Genomic DNA, 5163 nt, shown 5'->3' on the forward strand with positions numbered 1-5163 from the left:
TGGAGAGACACCCCACAAACTGATCTGAAACTGCACCAACAGCCAGAAAAGCATAAAAGTAATCCTTGGACACCTTCTCTTCTCCTGTGTGTCTTCCTTGCCTGATCTTCCTTGGATGCTGAGAGCAAAAACTGCTGTGGGGGACCCCCTGCCATTCCCCCAGAGCACACCAGCCCTCCAAAATACTTCTCAGGGAACTTTACCACTTCCTCTGGGAGACCAAAAACAGGCTAGGAAAAGAGGCAGAAAAGGAACCCAGCTGGGTCTGAGATGCTGCAATGATACTGGAAGCAGCAGGGAGCAAACCCAAGCCTTGGGAGAGAAGAAAAGAAAACCTGAAGCCATGCAAGTGTATAAACCAAGGAGGTTTAGTGCTGTTGGTGCTCTGGGCTGTGGGGACTTCTCCTCTGGCTTTGCAATCTGATTGGATTTGATCAGGAACAATGAGATATTCAATATATTCTAAATGCACTTAAATCTCTCCAATGACACAAGGTAAAGCTGATTTTTCCCTTCTGTGGTTTATCCTGCCAGTGAGCAGTGATGGGGCTTGACAGAAACTACTGAATATTTTGCTCAAAATAAATTCAAAACCCCCAAGAGCACATCCAGGATAAGAAGAAGATAAATGCTTGCAGGAGGTTTCTTTCATTGTGTTGTCCCCAGAGCAGAATTCTGGATTATTGCAACAAATTTCAGGCTGGGCAGAGAAGAATGAGCTGCTGCATCCTGCCCTTCTGCTCTTTGTGAAGTGCTGAATTGGTTTTAAATCCAGAAAAATCTAAATAAGCACGTGTCACAATTTCAAGGGTTTTTTTTTTCTCTTTTTACAGCTTAGTTGAACTATGTTTTTGCAGGAAAAAAAAGACATACAGTCTAAATAAATAAGAATACAAGTGCTATATTTTATTATTTTATATGCTCCATGTAAATTCCCAGCAGTTCAACAGGTGTGTTTAAAGACTGTGCTTATATGCAGAGTTTGCAGAAATAATTCTGCCTAGTTGGGCTTGCTTTTTTTGCCATTATTATTTATATGTGCATAATGGCAAAGCATAATAGGAGCCAGTTTGTGCCTTCGAAAAATAAAGTGAAAGCAGGAGTTGGGCTTCTAGCAACACTATATATTTTCATATATAATGATATATATTTTCATATATAATGATATATATTTTATATATATCAGCTTCACCTGCCAGAGTCCAACTTTGTAGCGACTCTGGAATTTTGGGGTCTTTTAGGGATGATTTATTTCTCCTGCACACCACAATTTATCACTTCAGTACCTCTGTACCCTAAGTCTCCATCCCCTGTGTCTCCCCCCAGCCTACCTCAAGTAATTTTCCTTTGGCCCCATCATTAAAACACTTTATTTTTTAATGCAATATATTTAATGCTCCCATTCCCTGTCCATCCCTCTTTAGTGTATTTCTTTATACTATATTTTTAGTGATGGAGCAGCTCCTCAGGAAGGATTTATGTGGCTCAGCTCAGAGCTGTGCCTGCGGAGTTTGGTATTTGGGATATCTGGAATTGCTTTTTCTTATTGTTTGGGACCCTCTTCACTATTTCTTCTTTTACTTAAAAATAATATAAATCCAAATGTACTTTGCAAATTTGATCCATAATAAGAGAAGCATCATTTCAGTCTGATCAAGCCGAAAACTTTCTACTGGCTCTGTAACACTTCCCCATGTAAAGCCACCCATCAGATCAGCTTTTATTTTGCCTAAATATGCTGGGATTGCACATGGAAGATACTGCTTGGCCGAGTGGCAGCAGGATTGTGCAAGAAACAGTTTTATCTGATTCTAAAATGAAGAGTTGAGGCCGTGGAGGCTGAATTTTCCCATTAGATGGCAGCAGCTGCAGCAGTTCCTCCCCACTGCAATATTGTTGCTGCAGGGAAGGACCAGGGAGCTCCAACAGGGCCTAAAGTGGGAGCTGAAAAAAAAGGATTCCCAGAACAGCAGGCCAAAAGAAATGTCTATCTTATTCCCCTATCTTATTCCCCTAAAGAAATCATCTCTAGAAAAAAAGGATGGAGTTTGTGCCCAAAGCATGAGTTACCACACTCCAAACCTCCTCGCCAAACTTGGAAATGAATTTTTCATTGCCAGGCTGGGAGAAACACGGGGCAGGGACTAAATCACACTGGAAAAAATTGGGCAGCATGTTGCACTTGAAAGCATCTTTCACCTTTAATAATTCACATTCCAGCAAACCTTCCCACTCTGGGATCAAAGGCACCGCTCCTTTGCAAGCCATTAAACGCCTGCACAAGTGTTTGGAGGAGGATCAAGGCCTGGGATATTAATAGCAAGAGGGAAATGCATATTTGTTTGGACCACAGGATGTTTTTTTTTCAAATCAGGTGGTTTCCTTTTAAGCTGTTTGAAATTCCTCAAGGCACTCCACAAGAATTAGAGGAGCTGCCTCAGCCAAACCAAGATTGGGAAGATCTCGGATCCCAGCCCAAAGTCAGCAGGGATTTACCATCATCCTGCTTGGATGAATACACCTTGGAAGCAGAGAACCCACACGAGCTTCTGACAAGTTGGAACAAATCTTCAACCACAGCTTTCAGTGCCCCAGCTGTGGGATTTGGGTTTCGCCCAGGAGCGTTTCCCAGAATTTCACCCATTTCCCTGGAATGGCAGTAAAATTGAGATGAGGAGACAATCCCACTCCCCTGGGCTGGGATTGACAGGGCAGGAAATCCAAACCTGAGGAGAGGAAGTCCTTTTTCTTGCAATGTTTAATTCATCTGCAGAACTCAGCACTGTAGGAAGTTGTTGAGGCTGAGAACTTAAACAAGGCTGAAATTTAAACAAGGTTGCTCTAAAGGGTCCTGGTCTGGTGGAACAGGGGGAGTGGAATGAGATGATCTTTAAGGTTTTTCCAACCCAAACCATTCCAGGATTCTATGAAAATGCATCAGAGAGATACCAAAAACACCCATCACACCCACAATCAAAAGCTGACTGAAAATATGTTTAATTGCAGTTAAATACTGAAGCTCATGCCTGAGAGTGGGGCTCCTGCATTCTCCCAAGCTTTTCATACCAGGGGTGCCTCCAGGGACCTTCTCTTGCCTCATTTCCAGCTCATTACTCCTTGAAGCCTTTCCCACAGTTTTTGGGGCTTTCCCACATTTTTTTAGGGGGTGTTAACTGTGTGCTCAGTGCTTGTCACTGGACCTGTGGGAATGGGCACCCATGTCCCCCATGGGGCTGGGGATAAGTGGGGTTCAGGGGGCACTGTGAGGGTCTCCCAGGAGGTGCTGGAGGGTCTGGGGGGGACTGTGGGGTGATACTGGCGACTAATGGGGTGCTGGGAGATGAAGGGAGGTGTTAGGAATGCTATGGGATGTGGCTGTGAAAGATTTTGGGGGTTCTGGAGGGTGTTGGGTGTGCTGTGGGCTCAGGAAGATGCTGAGGGTTCCTGTGGAGGCTGTGTGGGATGTCTCAAGGTGCTGGTGGAGGCTCAGGTGTTCCTTAGGGGGGTCTGTGAGTAATGGGGGATCAGGCAGGTGCTGGAGTGTGGTCTCAAGGTGTTTATGGGCTCAGGTAGGTCCTGGTGGGGTATCTCTGAGTAATGACAAGGTCAGGCAGTTGTTGGGGGTGGTCTCAATGTATTTATGGGCTCAGATGTGTGCTGGGAGGGTCTTAGGGGTCCTGTGGAGCTCTGATGATCCAGGGGAGTCTCAGGCTGGTCTGGGTTGGGAATAATCATGGACTGAGATGGGTGTTGGAAAAGGGGTCTCCATATTCTGGGCTGAAACGTGAGCAGGGAGTCTCAGGGGGACATTGGGGGTGCCAGTGGGGAAGGATGTGGGTGCTGGGGGCTGTTCAGAGGTACTGGGGTGGTTGGGGGTCCTGAGGGATGTTGGTGGCCCTGGGGCTGACCAGGGTGTTGGGGGCTTCTGGGGGTCCCAGGACAGTGTTGGGGGTCCTGAGGGATGTTTGGGACAGCAGAGGGACAGGTGTTGGTGGGGTCCTGGGGAATGTTGAGGCTTTGGGCTGAGCAGTGTGTTGGGAGTTCTGGGCAGTGCTGGGAGCCCAGGCTGGGCCATCCCGGGCATTGAGTGCCCCGGGTGGTGAGGGGGGTCCCGGGGACTGTTTGTGTTCCTCGGACTGGGTTCCCTGGGCGATGTGGCCGATCCGGGCAGTGTTGGTTCCCCGGGCAGTGTGGCAATCCCCGGGCAGTGCTGGCTCCCGGGCACTGTTGGTTCCCTGGGCACTGTTGGTTCCCTGGGCAATGTGGTGGTTCCCAGGCAATGTGGGGGTTGCCTGGGCAGTGTCGGTTCCCCGGGCAGTGTTCCCTTGGCGGTCCCGAGGTGGTGATGGTTCCCCGGCCAATGTGGCGGTCCCCGGGCAGTGCTGGGTCCTTGGGCGATGGGGCGGTTCCGGGGCAGTGTTGGTTCCCCAGGAAATGTGGGGGTTCCCTGGGCGGTGTGGCGTCCCCAGGCAGTGCTGGGGTTCCCCGGACGGTGTTCTCTGGGTGATGTGGCGGTCCCCGGGCGGTGTCGGTTCCCTGAGCAGTGTTGGTTCCCCAGGCAATGTGGGGGTTTCCCGGGCAGTGTTGGTTCCCCAGGCAATGTGGCGATCCCCGGGCAGTTCTAAGTCCTGGGGCGATGTGGTGGTCCCGGGGCAGTGTCGGGTCCCCGGGCAATGTGGCGGTCCCCGGGCAATGTGGCGGTCCCCGGGCAGTGTCGGGTTCCTGAGCAGTGTCGGTTCCCCGGGCAGTGTCGGTTCCCCGGGCAGTGTCCGGTCCCCGGGCAGTGTCGGTTCCCCACGCAATGTGGCGGTCCCCGGGCAGTGTCGGGTCCCCGGGCAGTGTCCGGTCGCCGGGCAGTGTTGGATTCCCGGGCAATGTGGCGGTCCCCGGGCAGTGTCGGGTCCCCGGGCAGTGTCGGTTCCCCAGGCAATGTGGCGGTCCCCGGGCAGTGGCGGTTCCCCGGGAAATGTGGCGGTCCCCGGGCAGTGTCGAGTCCCCGGGCAGTGTCGGGTCCCCGGGCAGTGTCGGTTCCCCGAGCAATGTGGCGCTCCCTGGGCAGCGTGCAGGCCCCGGGCCGTGCCGGAAGCCGGAAGCGGGGCTGTAGCCGTGCCCGCCCCGCCGCGGGAGGAGCCGGGGCCGGAGCTGGAGCTGGAGCCGGAGCGG

The sequence above is a fragment of the Molothrus ater genome, chromosome 25, assembly GCF_012460135.2.
Source record: "Molothrus ater isolate BHLD 08-10-18 breed brown headed cowbird chromosome 25, BPBGC_Mater_1.1, whole genome shotgun sequence".
In the NCBI taxonomy this organism is placed as follows: Eukaryota; Metazoa; Chordata; class Aves; order Passeriformes; family Icteridae; genus Molothrus; species Molothrus ater.